Here is a 22,106-nt window from a genome sequence, read left to right on the forward strand (position 1 = left end):
ATTGCTACAGTGAGGGTGTTACACAAAAATTACTAATATGACTAGTCCTTTTTGCTCACTTATTTGATGTTTATTCTAATAGGCATATGCATGGCATTCATAATCATTTTGAATAAGTTTTTATTAATGTATCAAAATCGATCTCTATTAATTTGGGCACACCAAATAATCCTAAAGACATTAAGTTAGCTGAAGATTTAACCCATGAAGGAAGAGATAAATTTATAGCCTTGTTTGAAAGAACGGAAGCGTGAAAAACACAAGATTATACCATTGAATTCAAAAATTTTCACCTAGGGTCACATGCCCCATGCAAGATTTATTTTTATCTATTTGATTTCAATGATAAACAACATATTAAAACTCTTTTAATATGTTTTTGGATCTGTATTTGCCATTTAAGATTTTAAAATTAATCAGATTAATTTTAGAACCCTAGATTAAATCAAGAACGATTACACTAACCTCTTGATGTGCTGCAGCGAGTTTGCGCCTTTGAGATTCGTCTTCAGGACACCAGATGTTGTCCCTCTAGCTTGTCCACACCAAGAACACCTATGGCAGCCCTTGAACAGCTTCTAAAGCCTTTTCTATTAATTAGAAATTCAAGTTCTGCCTTTTAAGAGATTAGAGATGTAAACAGGACACTAGAAACAATTTCTAGTGTTCTTAATTCAAGAGATTGATGGCTAATCTCTTTGAATTGATGAAAGATGAAGAGAAATAGCTGGAGAGGCTCAAAGTGGCGTGACAATTGAGAGGAGAGGCTGCTGGTTGTGTTTTCTTTTCATAACCACACTTAAATAGCTAGGTTAACACATTAAACCCTAGCCACATGTCACCTTTTGATTAGCTCTAGGTTTAAGTGACCCAATCACATTGTGCCAAGTGTCAAACCTATATTTAATCTTGATTTTAATCATCTTACATGATTAAAAAAAACATTTGGCAAGCTTATGTGTTATGCCATGTGTCACCATCTCATGGTGCAACGTGTCACACTGTGAAATGACCAAAATGCCCCTGTGTCTTAATTTTGAGTTCTCAACCCAAAATAATTATTTTCTTCTTCTAATTAATTTATATCAAATATAAATTAATTAATTAGTCTCTATTAATTAATTTCTCATCAATTAAATTCATATTTAAACACTTTAAATATAAATTTAATTTATACTACACATCCAATAATCTAGATTTGGTTTCAAGTCATGCTAGGGACTTTGCAATTTAATTGCAAACCAAATCTATTTAATTAATCAATTAAACTCTTTAATTAATTAATTAAATCATATTTAAATAGGTGATAATTTGTGTATGTGTGTGACTTACTAGGCTCATCACTAATTGGCAATGAGACATGATATCAACTCTTAATATCATCAGAACTCTTTCTTACCATAAATGATTTCTCTAAATCATTTTATGAACCTCATAGACCATGGTTAACACCTAGCATAGCATGCCATGGCCACCCAATTAGTAATAAGATTTACCTTAAATGAACCTATAATCATATGTTACCATGCACTAGAATCTCTACATTTACAAAATCCCAACTCAATTTGAGTCATGGTTTATGTCAAACTCCATTTGCTATGAATATTATGTTCTCTTTTAATTCCAGTTCTTGATTAAAAGATTTTTCTCATCGAAACTCTTTTACGAATAAATCTATCTGTCTGGCCAGAACTTGAAACATCAAGAACAATTAAATGAATATAGGATTTTATCTCTATTTACTTAGAGGAACAGATTCCATCTTGATCAACACCTACCTCCATATATAACTAGTAGGAGCCAACACATGCCCATATACCCATACACAGTACAAGTATGAAAGCAGTATCAAACTCAAACTACCTATATACAAGATAACTGTGCTATCTCAGGTCTAAAGATTATATGCATGATATGATTTATGACAAAACATTGACAAGAGTAAACTCCATGTGCTTGTCATAAGTGTCACTGGTTCGACCTACTTATCATTTATAAGTGCCTATCATGTTTGTTATATGGCATGAGACTCACCATTCCATCTTATTTATATCTCATATAAATAACTTGGGAACAAACATGAATACAATCTTTCTGGATAAGTCATGTCCTTATTATGAAGTATCCTCGATTGTGAACCTATTTATGATACTTTGTGCTAGAAATATTGTCACTCATATTCTTAACAACTTAAGAATAATATTTCTAACAAAATATCAATGGACCTTTTCTATTACACATAAATATATTATGTAAACGGAAAAGTGAAAATGCCTTTTATTATTAAAAATATGTACAAGATACATACTAAATGATATGCTCTAGGGCATACTACTAACAATCTCCCACTAGCACTAAAGCCATTCATTACAATATCTTAGACCTATCTTCTCAAGATGTCGGTCTAATCGAGTGCGTGACATAGGCTTAGTGAATGGATCAGCTGGATTTTCAGCTGATGTTATTTTCTGCATGGCTACATCGCCTTGCCCAACTATATCTCTGATAATGTGGTAGTGCCTTTCTATGTGTTTGGATTTTGGTTGAGACCTTAGTTCCTTAGCCTGTATGACTGCTCCATTATTGTCACTGTGTAGTGGAACTGCTGACTCAATGGAAGGAACTACTGTAAGTTCTGTCATGAACTTCTTTATCCAAGCGACTTCTTTTGCGACATCGATGCACAATATACTCACCTCGATGAGTGGAATCTGCAATCGTGCTCTGTTTGGAACTCTTCTAACCGATCGCACCTCCATTACAAATGAACACATATCCAGAGGTAGACTTTCTATCATCGATATCTGATTGGAAATCAGAATCAGTATAACCATCCAATTGCAAGTCTCCACCTCCATAAATCAAGAATAAATCCTTAGTTCTTCTTAAGTACTTAAGAATATTCTTGACAGCTATCCAGTGTTCCAAACCTTGATTGGATTGATACTTGCTAGTCAAACTAACAGCATATGCGATATCCGGCCTAGTACACAACATTGCATACATTAAACTTCCAATAGCCGAAGCACATGGAATCCTGGCCATCTTATCTCTTTCTTCAGGTGTCTTTGGAGACATCTCTTTAGAAAGGTGGATACCATGTCTCACTGGTAACAATCCTCTCTTGGAATCAAGCATGTTAAACCTCTTTAACACCTTTTCCAAGTATAGACTTTGGGATAAACCAATTATTCTTTTCGCTCTATCTCTATAGATGCGAATCCCAAGAATATAGGTTGCCTCCCCTAAGTCTTTCATGGAGAATGTATTTGACAACCATACCTTTATAGTCGTCAACATACCTGTGTCATTACCCATCAACAGTATGTCATCCACATATAAGACAAGGAAAGTGATAGCACTGTCACTAACCTTCTTATATACACATGGCTCATCCTCATTTTTGATAAAACCAAAAGATTTAATGGCTTCATCAAAACGTATGTTCCAACTCCTCGAAGCTTGTTTCAACCCATAAATGGATCGCTTTAGCTTGCATACCTTGGAACCATCTTGGGATTCAAATCCCCTAGGTTGTTCCATGAAAATGTTTTCTTCAATGTATCCATTGAGAAAAGGTGCTTTGACATCCATCCGCCAAATCTCATAATCATAGTATGCACTATTGCTAGTAAAATCCTAATTGATTTAAGCATGGCAACAAAGTAGAAAGTCTCCTCATAGTCTATTCCTTGCCTTTGGCGAAACCCTTTCGCTACTAGCCTTGCCTTATAGGTCTCTACCTTTCCATCAGAACCAATTTTTTTCTTGAAAACCCATTTGTTCCCTATAGGTACAATACCTTCAGGTGGGTCAACAAGATCCCAAACTTGATTCTTATACATGGAATCAATCTCGGATTTCATAGCATCAATCCATTTTGAAGAGTCTATATCTGATATAGCTTCTTCATAGGTAAGTGGATCATCTCCATGATCTACTTCTTCATGAGTAGACAACTCTTGTTCTTCTTCATGAAGAAAACCATATCTCACTGGTGGGTGAGATACCCTGGTTGTTCTACGAGGAACAGCTGTAGATGTTTCATCAATGGGTATAGGTTGACTAGATGGATCTATATCCATCTGATCTGTTGGTTGGTCAGAATTCTCCAATTCTAACTCTATTTGCCTTCCTTTGCCTCCTTCTTGAACAAACTGTTGTTCAAGAAATGTGTCATCTCTACTTATCACAACCTTTTGTGAAGTAGGCAAATAAAAATAATATCCAAAACTATCTTTTGGATATCCAACAAATCGACCTCTTTCTGATATGGTCTCCAATTTATCAGTGTTCAGCTTTTTGATATAAGCTGGACAACCCCAAATCTTAACATGCTTAAGACTTGGTTTTCTTCCATGCCATATCTCATAAGGTATGGAAGAAACTGATTTTGATGGAATCCTATTCAGAATATACAAAGCTGATTCTAATGCAAATCCCCAAAAGGAGATTGGCATATCAGTATAGCTCATCATACTACGTACCATATCCAATAGGGTACGATTTCTCCTTTCAGATACACCATTCAGCTGTGGCGTTCCTAGAGGAGTCAGCTGAGAAACAATGCCATGTTCTCTCAAGTATTCATCAATTTCAGTACTCAAATATTCACCTCCACGATCTGATCGAAGAGCTTTAATACTTTTTCCTGTTTGATTTTCTACTTCAGATTTAAATTCTTTGAACTTTTCAAAGGATTCATGTTTGTATTTCATCAAATACAAATACCCAAACCTTGATTTATCATCAGTAAAGGTAATAAAATAATGAAAGCCCCCTCTAGCCATTTCTTTAAACGGACCACATACATCACTATGTATTAGCTCCAAAATATTTTTAGCTCTTAGCCCTTGTCCAACAAAGGGTGATCTAGTCATTTTGCCCTGAAGGCAAGAATCACAAGTTGGAGTAGGCTCAGAGCCCAATGAGGATAAAATCCCCATTTTCTCCAGTTTTGCAATCCTATCTTCTGCAACATGACATAACCTTAAGTGCCAAATATATTTTGAACTTGAGTTGGTTTTCACCATGGCATTGCATTCTTTTAGATTGCTATACTCTAGGTAGTGGAAACACTTTCTTACTGGCAATGGAAACACTTTCCTGTTGGTAATGGAAACACTTTCCTGTGCCTCCATCAGCTTTAGTCTTCCTTTTCTATTTAGCTATTTTCTTGGAAGGACTAGGAATCTGAGGTTTCTTTTTCTTATTGCCCTTCTTCTTGTTGGACTTTCCAGCAGAAGAAGATGCAACCAAAGCTACCTCTTTTCTTTTATTGCCTGGCATATTCTTTTGGGCAATAACCAGCATGTTGAGTAATTCAGCTAAGGTGCATTCCTGTTTAGTCATATGGAAATTTGTCACAAAATTCCCAAAAGACTCAGGAAGGGACTGAAGGATCAAATTCGTCTGTAGTTGGAAATCCATGTTGAAGTCAAGATGTTCCAACTGCTCAATCAGCCGAATCATCTTGTGGACATGATCCCCAACATTCTGTCCCTCAGACATCCTCATACGGAATAGCTGTCTAGATATCTCATACCTAGCATTCTCTTTGTGCTCACCATACAACTCTTGTAGGTGAAGGAGGATTTCACTCGCACTCTGCATGTTCTCATGTTGCTTCTGTAACTCATTACTCATGGAAGCAAGCATGTAACACTTAGCTCTCATATCATGCTCCTTCCACTTGTCCAAAGTTTCATGTTCCTCTTGTGTGGCCTCTGGAGGTAAGGGACCAGGAACATTTGAATCTAGAACATATCCTATATGTTCAAGGTTCAGGATAAGTTTCAAATTTCTTAGCCAATCGCATGATTAGGTCCTGTCAACCTATTGTGATCAAGTATGCTTACAAGGATATTGGATGGTGGTGGTTGTTTTGTGCTCATTTTTATCAGAAATTAATCGCAGAAAATAATCAGATTAATTAGTAAATGTATCATGTAATTAACCAAAATGATTATGGTCTTTTAATCAAATTGGTCCTCCCACTAACTTAGCGAATCCTACACTTCCAAAGTAGAAAACGGAAATCCTAGTTGGATGGATTTCTAGTGGGTGATTGAATTCTTATAATCCTATTGATCATCCTCAGGTACATCCATTATTAGAATTACAATAAACTATAAGTGAGCAACTTCTTACCCATCACATCTCACGTGAGGTTCAATCCTTTACTTAGCCCCTAATGCTCAAAATCTCAGGTACATCCATTATTGACTTATCTTGCATTAGTTAAGTTGATCCATTGAGCCAGTAATTATGCAAATAATTTTAATGTCCTCAGGTACATCCAATATTGGCCACCAAACCATTTACATATTTATAACATCTCATGCTTAACAATTGTTCTTAAGAAAATCTCTTAAATTAATTGCATCTCATGCAACTATTTAAAATTTCTTAAAATAATCGCCCTAATGGAGGGCTTATGTTATAATTACTTTAATTATAGCATTTCCAACTTAATCATTTGTTTGGAAGATTTTATAGCCATCCTAATTACTATTAAGGTCTCACTTTGCACATTATCCATTTAGCATGCATATATCATATAATTGCATACATTCCCATACATCTCATGCATTCATGGATAGGCAGTAAATATGGTATGATCATGGACTTTCTAAGGGATTCAATTCTGAGCCACCAAGAATTGAATCTGGGCATTCCTAGGTGCATTTCATTTATTCATTTTACAAGAGTTGCTGAAGGAGTACATAATCAACATTTGATATTGAATTCCTCCCACTGGTCCCACCAATGCTCTTGACCTCCTTGAACTTCTTGCAATCCAATATTACATAGTAATCCTTGGCATACCAAGGCGAATTTACAAGAACTTAAATAAATGAAATTACAACCCAAAAATATTACAAACTTAATAATACATGCCCAAAATAAATTAAAATAAATTAATTAATTTACAATCCCAAAGAAACATAAAAGAAATAAATCCAATCACATTGGTCTTTTATAGTCCATGATCATCCATCATGCATATCACTATTTAACAATTAAATAAAACATACATACTTATATTAAATTGAATATCTCATATTCAACTTAAAAATCCAGATTTGAATATGATTCAAATAAATTTAAAAATTCAGATTTGAATCTCATTCAAACAAATTTAAAAATTCAGATTTGAATCACATTCAAACAACTTCAAAAATTCAGATTTGAATCACATTCAAATATTTTTTAAAAAATCAGATTTGAATCACATTCAAATATTTTTAAAAAAATCAGATCTGAATTTTATTGAATCAATTTTAAAAAATCAGATTTAAATATGATTCAAACAACTTTAAAAATTCAGATTTGAATCACATTCAAACAACTTTTAAAATTCTGATTTGAATCACATTCAAACATTTTTTAAAATTCTGATTTGAATCATAATTTAATTGTGTGATTAAAACAACTAATTAAACACTTTAATTAGTCAAAGAATAGGCCTTAGATCATACAACAATTGCAGAATTAAAAGCCAAACCTTGAACCACCCATGGAACCATTGTTGCCGCCACCAATGGTGGCTTTACCATGTGTGCCGCCACACCTCTTAATCTAACCAGCAATGAATCAATCATCTCATGATCAAATCACACAATTAAATCATATAATCAACAATCTAAATGGCAAATATAGTGGCTCTGATACCAATTGAAAGAACGGAAGCGTGAAAAACACAAGATTATACCATTGAATTCAAAAATTTTCACCTAGGGTCACATGCCCCATGCAAGATTTATTTTTATCTATTTGATTTCAATGATAAACAACATATTAAAACTCTTTTAATATGTTTTTGGATCTGTATTTGCCATTAAGATTTTAAAATTAATCAAATTAATTTTAGAACCCTAGATTAAATCAAGAACGATTACACTAACCTCTTGATGTGCTGCAGCGAGTCTGCGCCTTTGAGATTCTTCTTCAGGACACCAGATGTTGTCCCTCTAGCTTGTCCACACCAAGAACACCTATGGCAGCCCTTGAACAGCTTCTAAAGCCTTTTCTATTAATTAGAAATTCAAGTTCTGCCTTTTAAGAGATTAGAGATGTAAACAGGACACTAGAAACAATTTCTAGTGTTCTTAATTCAAGAGATTGATGGCTAATCTCTTTGAATTGATGAGAGATGAAGAGAAATAACTGGAGAGGCTCAAAGTGGCGTGACAATTGAGAGGAGAGGCTGCTGGTTGTGTTTTCTTTTCATAACCACACTTAAATAGCTAGGTTAACACATTAAACCCTAGCCACATGTCACCTTTTGATTAACTCTAGGTTTAAGTGACCCAATCACATTGTGCCAAGTGTCAAACCTATATTTAATCTTGATTTTAATCATCTTACATGATTAAAAAAAACATTTGGCAAGCTTATGTGTTATGCCGTGTGTCACCATCTCATGGTGCCACGTGTCACACTGTGAAATGACCAAAATGCCCCTGTGTCTTAATTTTGAGTTCTCAACCCAAAATAATTATTTTCTTCTTCTAATTAATTTATATCAAATATAAATTAATTAATTAATCTCTATTAATTAATTTCTCATCAATTAAATTCATATTTAAACACTTTAAATATTAATTTAATTTATACTACACATCCAATAATCTAGATTTGGTTTCAAGTCATGCTAGGGACATTGCAATTTAATTGCAAACCAAATCTATTTAATTAATCAATTAAACTCTTTAATTAATTAATTAAATCATATTTAAATAGGTGATAACTTTTGTATGTGTGTGACTTACTAGGCTCATCACTAATTGGCAATGAGACATGATATCAACTCTTAATATTATCAGAACTCTTTCTTACCATAAATGATTTCTCTAAATCATTTTATGAACCTCATAGACCATGGTTAACACCTAGCATAGCATGCCATGGCCACCCAATTAGTAATAAGATTTACCTTAAATGAACCTATAATCATATGTTACCATGCACTTGAATCTCTTTGTTACAAAATCCCAACTCAAGCTGGAGTCATGGTTTATGTCAAACTCCATTTGCTATGAATATTATGTTCTCTTTTAATTCCAGTTCTTGATTAAAAGATTTTTCTCATCAGAAACTCTTTTCTGAATAAATCTATCTGTCCTGGCCAGGAACTTGAAACATCAAGAACAATTAAATGAACATAGGATTTTATCTCTATTTACTTAGAGGAACAGATTCCATCTTGATCAACACCTACCTCCATATATAACTAGTAGGAGCCAACACATGCCCATATACCCATACACAGTACAAGTATGAAAGCAGTATCAAACTCAAACTACCTATATACAAGATAACTGTGCTATCTCAGGTCTAAAGATTATATGCACTGATATGATTTATGACAAAATATTGATAAGAGTAAACTCCATGTGCTTGTCATAAGTGTCACTGGTTCGGCCTACTTATCATTTATAAGTGCCTATCATGTTTGTTATATGGCATGAGACTCACCATTCCATCTTATTTATATCTCATATAAATAACTTGGGAACAAACATGAATACAATCTTTCTGGATAAGTCATGTCCTTATTATGAAGTATCCTCGATTGTGAACCTATTTATGATACTTTGTGCTAGAAATATTGTCACTCATATTCTTAACAACTTAAGAATAATATTTCTAACAAAATATCAATGGACCTTTTCTATTACACATAAATATATTATGTAAACGGAAAAGTGAAAATGCCTTTTATTATTAAAAATATGTACAAGATACATACTAAATGATATGCTCTAAGGCATACTACTAACATTGTTAACAAAGTACCAAGAAGCACATGCCTCGAGCTTAAAATTAGATAGCTGATTCCCAAGGCAAGATAGTGTCCCAATAGGAAAAGAATGATCAAAAGTTGACTTAGCTAGTTATCCTAATGAATAGTAAAATTTCATGCTATGAAGGATTGATAATAGCACATGTGGACCTAGAGGGAGAAGGAAAATGATATGAAGACATGAGGAGGTCTCTGGAAGTGAGAGAATACTCGCAATAAGCATACAAAAGAGATAGAGCAACAATTCATAGATTAGCCACTCAACTTACTTTAGCTGGGGGGAAATTCTACAAACTCTTATGTGTGATAAAAAAATAGGCTGAGCAAATAATGAAAGAAGTACATGCAGAAATGTGTGGTCTCCATACGAATGGAAAGGTTTTAGTTGGAAAAAAAAATATTTGAAACATATAAGGATTGGCTTGCAAAACTCCTTTATATTCTTTAAGGTTATCATAGTACTACAAGGACATCCATGAGGGCAACCCCATTCTCTTTAGTGTATGGGACTAAAGTAGTGTTATCCGTTAAGCAAGAGGTTAAATCCTTAAGAGTGATGCTAGAAGCTAAGATCCTAGAAAATGAATGGGCCTAAAAGAGATATGAAGAACTATCTTTGATTGATGAAAAGAGAATGTGAGCCTTATAACATATGCAGGCTTATCAGAGGAAGATAGCTAGAGCCTTTAATAAGAAGGTGAAGCTAAGAAAGATCAAAGAGGGAGACATGGTTTTGAAACAAGCTCAGCCCATCCCTTTTGATTTAAAAGGAAAGTTTAACCCAAGCTAGGATGGTCCATACATAGTCAAAAAGATCTTGCTACTATAAGAATATCAGACCTGGATGGGAATGAACTTTAAGAACTAGTCAATTGAGACAGGCTCGAATGGTACTTTGTGTGAGACAGCCCCACTAGGCTGAAAACCTGTAAAAGGCGATCTAGGTAAAAGTAAGGGTCAAAGAAAAAAGAAAAGAAAAGAAAAGAATGCTAGATTGAAAACCTGCAAAAGATGGTCTAGGCAAAAGGAGAGATGAGAGAAGATCTGGATGGAAAACTTGAAAAGGCCATTCAATAGGTTATAAAGCTTATTTCTATCTTTGAAAGATTGAAAATTTAGCAAAACTAAATGTAAGAGGGAGTAATGGTGTACCTGAATAAATAAAGAAGTTTTTATTGCTTTAACTAGGAATAAGTTTTATTTAATTATAATTGTCAATGTTTATGTTTAAGGGATACATCAAATGATTAGATAATTAAACGGAATTGTTTTGATTTAATCTATGTCTTGTGAGCATGATAGAATAGGTGCTTGATATGAATGCCCTAGCAATTGTCTAATTTAAAAAAAAAAAAAAAGAGAAAAAAAAAGGAGCTCGCTAGGTGGAAAACCCAAAAGGGCCACTTAGGCAAAAGTTAGAGCAAGCTCGCTGAGATGAAAACCCAAAAGGGCATTTTAGGAAAAAGTTAGGGCACAGAGAATGGAGTTCATGGAAGAGAAATGAGTCAAGGTAGAAACCATGGGGGGAGAGAAGAAAAAGAAAAATCATAGGGAAATTGTATTGTGACCTTAAGGAAGTCTTTTTTTGTCAACAGTTATTCTCAAAAATTTTGAGGTTATAAGAAAGTTTTTGCAAAAAGAGATCCCTCAGAGGACTAATTTTTTTTAGAATCTCTAGCAAAATCAGCATGCCCATGACAGGAAGTAGTATACAAGAAGCACAAAAATCACAAAAAGAGTTCTGAGACCCAATCATCCCAAATTTTTCAAATCATGAAATAGATATTTTTTTGTAAGTCCTTAGACGTTGTTTAGGGTGCATGACATAGTTGTGTAAAGCATAGAAGAACATGCATCAACATGTCACTTGTAGTTGTGTAAGGAGTAGAAGAACATACATCACCATAATTTCAAGTGTTGAACTATGAGAGGGTCTAATTCTTCCTCAGGATAGCGAGGGGCGTACGTAATTAGTTTAGGACTGCAGTCCTAAATACGAACCCGCAACATTTCATGACAGATGTTTTTTGGTAAGTCCTTAGACATTGTTTAGGGCATATGGCATAGTTGTGTAAGGCGTAGAAGAACACGCATCAACATGTCACCTATAGGTATGTAAGGTATAGAGGAATATGCATCACTACAGTTTCAAGTGTCGAACTACGAGGGGGTCTGATTCTTCCTCAGGATAGCAAGGGCAATACGTAGGTAGTTTAGGACTGTTATCCTAAATATAAACCCACAACATTTCATGATAGATGTTTTCTGGTAAGTCCTTAGACGTTGTTTAGGGCATATGGCATAGTTGTGTAAGGCGTAGAAGAACACGCATCAACATGTCACATATAAGTGTGTAAGGCATAAAAGAACATGCATCACTACAGTTTCAAGTATCGAACTATGAGTGGGTCAGATTCTTCCTCAAGATAGCGAAGGGATACGTAGACAGTTTAGGACCGAGATCTTAAATACAAATCCATAACATTTCAAATCACAGAGTTGCCATTATCATGAGACCATAGCCAGTCTCATGATACAGAGTGTATCGATAGAGCAAGATGCATTTAATTTTCACATGACACAATTATCACTGTTATGAGACCGTAGCTAGTCTCATAATGCAGAGTGTATCGAAAGAGCAAGATGCATGTAATTTTTACATGACACAGCTATCATGGTTATGAGACCGTAGCTAGTCTCATAACATAGAGTATGTTGACTGAGCAAGATGTACTAGATCCTTACAGCCAATGTTTCATAGTTATTAGAAGATTGAGTTTCACTCTGATGAAACTTGAGCAATGCTTTCGCATTGATTTTAACTTTCGCCAAAGTGGGGGGCAAACTGTAGACCCTTATTTTGTGATGAGTATGTGCATTGAGGCCGTGGTAAACCCGATGATGAAAAATTGTATGATTGTAAGATATAGTTGAAGGCATGGAACTGAATTATTAATTTCGCGGCATGATATTGAAAAAAAATAGCGCTATGAGCTTAAAAAAGCCTAGTTAGAAATTTTAGATATGACTAATTTAATTTACTTTTTAAAAATTAAAATAAGAAAATATTTTTTTTCTATCCCTCTCCCATACAAACTCTCTCTCCTCCTTTGTCTCCACTCTCTACCGCACTCCCTATTGGTGCCACCCCCTTTCCCTCTCTTTCTATTGGCTAGAACACCTCACCCATATCCTAGTCTCACCCAAATTCTGAACCCCAGTTGTTTAAGTTATCTAAACTTTATTACTATAAGACTTCAAACCCTATCACACCTCTCTCCCAAAACTCTATAAAAACCCTACTGGAGAAAAAAAAAAAAAAAGGAAAAAGGAGGAGAAGAAGACAAAAAAAAAAAAGGAGGAGAAGATAAAAAAAAAAAAAAAGAAGAAAAAAAGGGAAAAAAAATTTAAAGAGAGAAATAGTCAAAATTTCTTTTAGTTCTTTCTTTCTAGCGATATTTCTTGAAGGTTAGTTCTTTTATTTTCTTTTTAATATCTATGCCATGTAATATTTAATTCTATGTTCCTTGTTTTGAATTTATTTAGAATGTTAATATAAATCATGTAATCATGCTTAATTTGAGGGAATATAAAACTCTGCACATATTCAGTTTTCCATCTCTCATATTTTTATTATTTTTTGTTATTTTTTGAATTTGTAAAAAATTTGTAAAAATTATATTCATATTATAAACGAAATTCTATTAATTTTAGGCTCAAGAATCACTAAAAAAGCTTCAATATTTTATAAGTTATGGCTACTTAAAATTAGAGTTCCTGTAAAATCCAATTTGCAAGATACCCGATTAGTGGAGCCCATATCTCCCTTGTTTCTTAATATTTTTGTGTAACTCTGGCATCTAAAATTAATTTTTGAATCTTATGAATCTTTTCCAATTAGTTTCGCATTCATATCTGTTATGGTTGGTGAGTTATGAATTTTACAAAAAAGTAGGGAGATTATGTCATTAGAAAAATTTACGATTTGTGTAGATCATTTGGCTAGAGTTTTGTTTAATCTATGAATTTAATGATCTTGTATGATGTTTTGTTTATCTTTTGTAATTTTTTCATGATTTTAGGTGTGTCTAACTATTTTTCAAAAATCAAATTTCTTGCTACTATCAATCTATCAGAATCTGAGAATTATATATTTATGTATGTTCTTGTGTATTCATGGGTTTTAATTGATATTTGATCTATTTTTCTGTGTTTTTTTAATTCAAGAGGTGTTATGAACTGTTTGTATCACGTTAGAAGACTTAGACCATTAGTTAGTTGTAGCTGATTAAGAATTTTAACCCCTTTAGGAGACTAGAGTTAGAATCCAATGTGAATTGTTATTAGTATTTTCTTATTTTCTTTATTTTCTTTAGTTTCTTTATTTTTTTATTACAAATAAAATTGGTAAGTAACCTTAAGGTAAGTACCAAAGAGGGCATTTGCATGGAGCTTATGTGGAGCTAAACAAGAGTAAGCCAGAAATATTAGTGCCATACTAGAAGAGAAGACCCTTTTTTAAGGGTAGCTTGCCCCAATGGCAACTGCAATTACTAACAGGTAAGTAGTCCTAAACTCCTCGAATAACCATTGACATGAAATTGTAGTAATAATAGAATTTTTATTTTGTAAATTAAAATTAACTTTGTTTTTAATTTATCTGACATTTGCATGTAATTAATTTAAATAAATACTTTGTAAATTAAAATTAATCTTGTTTGTAAAGTAAACTAACATTCGTATATAAAATAAATTTAGTTTAATACTTGGTAATTATAAAATAAATTTGCAACTTAGAAATCTTTATTAGGTTACGATTATTTGGGCCTTATGTGATATTAGAATAAATTACACATGTACATAATTAATTTAGTTCAATTATCCTTAGGGTAACTTGGTGAAAATTAATTAATTAGGTTAAATAGAAACTTAGGGTTATTTGAAATTGAATTTTTTTGTAAATTAAATTCTAAGTAATAAATTAATTTTAGTCATCTGATAAATATCATTTAAATAATTAGCAATCCCATAGATAGGAATTACTTGTGCATGAAAATTGTTTGTAAACAATAACCCTTTTGTGAATTACTTGCGTGTGTAGGATTAGAATTACATTTTTAGGATAAAGTTTAATAAAGGAATAATAAACAAGACTTCTAGAAACAATAGTAGAGGACTGACACTCGAATTAATGAGGTTAGACCAGGCATAAGGGGCGCCTAACACCTTCCCATTACATACACATTATCCCGAACCTAGACATTGGGCTATGGTAATGACTATTGTGAAAACTCTGCAATGAGTAAATTGCCATCCATGACCCTCGGAAGAAAAACTGAAGATGTCCTGATTTTTACCTGGGTGGCGACTCCTGTCTATCTATGCCTTCGTGGTATAAATTTTTAGCACCGTGGTAGTGTTATGGGAAGACGGTACTTACCAGTGGTTTGATTATGTTAGGATTGTATGCAGTGCATATATAGGAAATGTTATCTAAAGAGGTGGTACTTAAGTGAGACCATTGTGACTCCACCATCTTTTCTGGGCATTACCTGGTGCATTTTATATAATTCTAGTGGATGATATTTCGCTTCATGCCCCCCTTGCCCTACATGCATAATTTCTCCTCCTATCTTAGTGATATGTTGAATTAAAGTTAAATTGAGTTGAAATGCTAAAGAAATTTGAGAAATTGATGGGTAATTTTGGGTTCCCAATTCGGCAGCCATGGGACATTTGGGGAATTGATTTGTTTTACATGAAAATGGTAATTAGTAATATTAATTAAGGTAATTACATGAAGTATGATAAATTTGTACGTGGGTGTTTGAGGTTTGATTATGAATTAGGGTTTGTAATCATGAATTTGGGGATTTTTTTTTTGAGGCTTGAAAATGTTCAATTGGCAGCCTTGATAAGCATGGTTATTGATGAATTTATACATATAATTGGTGAATTATAATGTTGATTAAGGTGACTAAGAGTATAAGAATTTTATTGCATGTATATTGTTGATTTTGACACTCTAAATTAGGGCTTTGAACCAATTATGGGTGACTAGTGATATTGTGTAACACCCTCATTGTAGCAATTCCATACATTATATTGTTCCGATAACCAATGTCAGTTTAAACAGCTAAAACGTCTAGAAAAAATATTTAGTCTAGAGGGAAGAGTCATAAATAACTCAAATATTAATAAGAAAAATTTAGGAAAAATTTTAGAAATAAGATACAACCAAGTTAAATGAGCCGGTGCCCTAGCGATAGGTAACCCAGTGAGAAGTTGTGGTCTTCGCAGCTAGAAAACCTAAACCCAGAAGAAAATTCATGAAATAATTTTTGGGACTCCAGAGAAGAGTAATTGAGGTTTCGATGGAATTAGAATGCCATGAAAATGCTTAGAAAAATTTTTAGATACGTACAGACGATTTTGGCTCAATAAGCCAAAAGGAGGGCACCTTGGTCATTTTGTCTTCAGAGATGATTTTTGGCCAACTTGTCCAGTTAAATAAATAATTTATATGACATAAAATGTGAATAAATATTGCTAAAAATTTAATTGAAAATGAGTAGAAAATAAAAGAAAAGAAAAAGAAAGAAAATTAGAAATTATGACATCACATGATGTCATTAGTGTGCCTCCACCCAATCACATTGTGACACCTCATTCTATACCCAATTCAAGAAGTCAAATGGTTAGAAAATGAACTAAAATTTTCTATCTTCCCTTTCCTCTATCCCATTGAACCAAGTCCCCAAACCCCTCTCCACCATTAAAGCTCCCATAAGCTTTGAATTCCACTTCAATTCACCTCAAAACCTCACCCTCTCTTCACAAAAAATCTCCCTTACCACTTGAGCAAGACTTGGGCAGCAATTAGAGGAAGAGAAAGTGAAAGAAAGTGAGGGTTGAACAAGCTAGAATATCAGCCAAGAGGTTAGTGCCATAGTCCTTGTTCTTAATTCCTTCTAAACTTGAATTTAAGCTAAGTTAAGTTGAAAAATTGATAGAAATTGAACGAAAAATGCATGATTATATCCCATGAAATTTTGGTAGCCTTAGGGTACATTAGGGTATCATTGATTAGATTGAAATATAGTTATACATGGCTGCCATTAAACATGAATTTGATGTCTTAATTCATTAATTGCATATATATGGAGAATAAAAGTTGTTGGAGTTAGGGTTTGGGACACCAAATTTGGGATATTGCTCATGTATTGGTGAAACAAAGTTCTAATGGTCAATTAGTGACCATTTGGTTATATTTGATTAGAAAATGAAGTGATTTGTGACATGCGAATTGAGGTTAGATGTGCTGCCTTGAGTGACCTGCAGGGCTAGATGTGAGTCCAGGAAGTTTGGACAGCTATAACTGGAGTTGTGTAGGTTCAATTGGTTCAAGGCCAATTAGACATGAAATTAGATATATAATGGCACAAGTTTGATGAAGGAATCTTGCCCAGAAAACCACAATAGACTGACCTAAAAATTGACCAAATCTGGGTAACACACATTCTGCCAGGGAAAAATGACCAAATGAACAGTGTTCATTCATTTGGTCATAAATCCGTGTAGAAAGGTCGAATTGACCTAAAATTTATATCAATGAAAAGCTTAGACAATTTAGAAAAACTTTCATGCAAAGCACAAACTCCAATTCTGAACTTAACCAAATGAAATTGCTAACCAAAGTTGAGCTATCAAATCTGGCAGAACCAGAATTGCTTAGAAATTCTGGGTAAAAGTCCATCCGACAAGTTATGGTAAAATAGCCATAACTTGAGCTAAAAAACTCCAAATGGAGTGATTCAAAAAGAAAATTAAAGAAAACACATAAAGGAACAACTTTCATGAAGAGAATTTTGTCAAATTCCTACTGTACAAATGACCAATGGAATAGTAAACTTAGTGCTTGAAATCTGAAATTTTAAAATAACCATCACTAAGCTTTATAATTGTATTGGCAACCAATGCCAATAATTTTAGAATGCAAAATATGGTATGTTGGGGATATTAGAACTAATATACCTATTATCTATGAAAAATTCAATATTTTAGTTGACTAATGGAATGAATAGTAACAATTAAATTTCAATTTCAAAAAAATTGCATAATTAAAAGTGCTAAATGCCCTAATAGGCTTCGTGTGATTGGTTTGGATAGGTTGGTATGGCAATAGGATTCTGATAGTAGTACTGCGTATGGCTTCATGCCATTCTGTGATATGATAGCCTATAAATATACTGATTATGATGTTATACTTGGCTTTATGCCTTATTGCTTTTATGGCTTATTAGCCATTCTATCTACACACTGGGAGACACATTGTGATCGATGGTGTGACGGCTCGAGGTACCTGGTACCTAGTGCTAGTTTACTTGTTTATCCAGTCCGGTCAATTTGTATAGGTTAGTTGGGCATGGAAAAAAATAAATGTAATTGAATTGATTATTAAAGGAAGTAAGGAAATTAAATATCAAGATAAAGAACAATAATGATTACAATAAAAAAAAGGCTCAAAATCATCAAGAAAACGATTAATAAAATGCTAGAAGAAGTTAATAGCATAAGATGTAATTAGCCTTTGACTAAACAATAAGTTAGTAATTATTTATTTCTTATAAGTACAATAACTAGGAAATTTTTACTTTTATTTGCATATTATATTTTCTTGTATTATTGGCACCACTAAGCTTTATGCTTAGCGCGTCGCTTTTGCAATGCATAGGTACTGAAGATTTGGAACCCAGTAGACCATAGACTGGGAGATTAGAAGTTTTGATCTACATTTGGGTCTCGAGTGTCACCTTCTCAGCAGTGCATATTTTCGTAGTGTCCACCAGCTTATATTTTATTTTTGATCATTGTAATTAAATTTTGTATATGTAATGTAAATTATGTATTTTTGTACATTAAATGTGCACATGATGTAAATTAATACAGTTTCAAATTTCATATTTGAATTGTGTATGTATGAAAATGATTTGAATTTCTTATGTATTTATATGAGTGAAACTTATTGATGTTCTGAATGAGAAAACGAATTTGATAATATATATAAAGATAATTATAATTATTTCACACAGGTGGGAAATCGTCAAATTATTAAGAAATGAGGGGAAACTCCGTCAGTTTCTCCACAGAAATTTAATGAAAATTGAATGCGATAATTAAGAAGTAATAAATTGAGATAAGATAACATAGGGTGCTCCAGCACCAAGTGTGACATGCCTTGCTCGGCTACACTGTAGACGAGTGAGGGGTATCACATACTGCTCAAATTTGGCAGCCTTGAGGAGCTTAGGAGATAGTAATTTCATGAATTAAATGTTGAATTATGGTGTCCGTGGATATGTGGAAGTAAATTAGGCATTGATGGTTGATATTTCATGTGCTAGCTAATTTTTTTCATGTGCATATTGTCATTGACTTGACCAATTGAATTAGGGTCTTGCATTGACTATTATAGGCTTGTGTATACTACTTGAATTGATTGAATTGAGATGAATTGGTGATATTAGAAGTGCCATGAATGCATATTTGAAGTTTGGGAGATGGATATTGGGAGTGTTCTTTTGTGCAGGTTGTGGAATTATTGAAAACAGTGTGTAAATTGAGTTAGAATTGACCCTGTGTGACTCCAATTTGTATGATGCCAATTGGAGGTGAAAAATGACCTAAAATACTCCATTTTTCATGTAGAAGTCATGTCCAAAATCTGCCTAAAAAGTGACCAAATGCTAGCCATAATTCGGATTGCCTTTTAGTGAACCCATAAATGACCAAATGAATAGTGTTCACTCATTTGGTCATATCTACCTGTGGACAGGTCCAAATGACCTGACATTTATACCATTAGAAAGCTTAGACATAGGGCTACAACTCTTGTGAAGACACCAAAGCCCAGAAATGCCATTAACCAAGTCAAGTTGCTTGCCTAATAGGGACACCAAATTTGTCCAGAATTGAAACTGCCCAGAATTGCTAAATAAAGACCACTTGACCAGTTTTGGTAAAAAAGCTATAACTTGGTCTATAGAACTCCAAATGCCCTGAAACTAGTGCCAAAATTTCAATAAGACATAGGCCTACAATAATGGTATTTTGACCAAAACCCAAAAATTAAGGAAACTAGGTCAATTAACTTCATTAAATTGGCAAACCAAATCTTGAAATGGTATAAATGACCACTAACTCAAGAATTATGTGTTAAGCATATCTCCCACTAGAAGTCTTCAATTAAAATGAGCCATACCATTCTGGAAAGCTAAGAAATAGACCTTCAATTTTGTTGTAGACATATTCCTCACCTTATAAATGTAAGGTGCTCAAATATTGGGTCAAAGCTATTGCCCTAATTAAAATCCTGTTACTATAAGACATTTGAGTCCAGTCTAATAACTTGACTATAAGTAACTCTACAAGACTTGAAAAATTACAACAAAAAATTTTGAGTGACCATAATACATAGGGCAACATATCCTATGAAGAATAGTAGACCCAAATATGGCAGTAACCTACTCAAATAAAATTGGCAATGTATAATATCAAAACTGCCTATTAAGGGCACTAAAAATTCAGAATTGACCTAGTTATGGTTATTTGAACATAACTTGAGTTATACAAATCCAAATGTAACAGCCCTACGTTCGATAGTGTGTTCTACTGTTCCGGTGACCAGTGTCGGTCCAGACAATTAGGATGCCTAGAACTATATTTAAATGTTAGTGAGGAGACATAAAATAATAAAATACAAGAAAAACAAAGGAAAAATAATAGCAATGAACTGAAACTAAGTTAAACGAGCCAGCACCGCAACGATGGGTGACCGCATGGGGAAGTTACGGCGCAGGCAATAGCCGACCCCAGGACTGCAGGGAACCCTCAGAATTTAGTTTCGAGACATAATTAAAGACTTATTAAAGTATAAATTTCATTAGAAATATCAAAGAAAAATTAATTAATTAGTACAAAGAAAAACGAGAAATCGAGAAAAGGACAAAACTCAGTGTTATTGAAAAGTCAGGAATGCAACCCGAACAGGGGCATTGTGGTCAATTGACAACCCGAGTTGCTTTTTGACCTCAATGTCCATTAAAAATGAGTGATAGCACACTTTGAAAATATCATAAAAATTAAAATTGTGATACATTATAATAATAGTGCAAGAAATGGGGTATAATTTGAATAATTAAAACTTTAACATATAATATTGTTTAATTAAACTATAATGGAGCACTAAGGGGTATTTAAACTCATTAAGGGACATGTGTATGTCTGCTAAGTAATTCAGTTTCTGCTTCATCTTCTCCATGCCAAATTGAGGTCCCAAATTCCTCCATAGCTGAAACCTTCAGAAGCTCCACAATCTTCACCTTTTTCAACTTAAAACCCAAAGCTTGCTTCACTAACCTTGCTCCCCATATCACAAAGAAGAGTTAGATAGCAATTTTAAGAAGTTTAATGAAGTTTTGATCAAGCTTCAAAAGTGGTAAGTGAGTATTTTCCATTATTGCTTCATTAAACTTTGAGCGGATGTTATAGGGAGTTAATTTATGGAAGAGTTTTTTTATGTTTGATGAATTATTGGAGTTGAGCCATTTCAGTAGCCATGGAACCTCACCATGAACAGCTTTTCCTTGCATGTAAATAATTGTTTGGATGTTGATTTAAATGTTTAATTGTATTGAAGTTGAATTCCATGTGTAAAGTTTGATTTGTAAGCTTGAAAAGTGAAAATGGAAGTTGATGGGTATGTGTAAACTTGTGGCAACCTCATGAAGAAGATTGAAGTGTTTAAGTTCATGAAATATTGTTCAATTATGGTGTTTTTTTGGCAGCATGTATATTTGTGTAATAGTTTGGAAGTAGATATGTAAATGGGGTATGTTCATGTGGTTAAATTGTGTAAATGGACTTTGGAAAAAATTCTGTGTTATAGTGTGTACATTGAGAATGGTTACAAGCTGTCCAAAATGACCAAAATGTGTTGTTAAATATGTTAATGGTATGGTACAAACCAGAATTGGCATGAAAGGATTAGCTTGGTAAGTATAGAATGTGTAATTGGTATGTGATGAAGAGTGTGTAGCAGGGCAGTGTATGTTTTAGCTTAGAACCTTGAGTGTGTGACTTCAATTGGTATGAGACCAATTGGAGGTGAAACTAGGCACAAAATGTGCCAACTTTCATGAAGGAAGCCTACCTAAAATCTGTCACACCTTACCCCTCTGTAAGGCATAACATGATCCCGTAGAATACTTAATGAACTACCGAACTTCACCTACCGATA

The sequence above is a fragment of the Hevea brasiliensis genome, chromosome 7 (assembly GCF_030052815.1).
Source record: "Hevea brasiliensis isolate MT/VB/25A 57/8 chromosome 7, ASM3005281v1, whole genome shotgun sequence".
NCBI classification, from domain to species: Eukaryota; Viridiplantae; Streptophyta; class Magnoliopsida; order Malpighiales; family Euphorbiaceae; genus Hevea; species Hevea brasiliensis.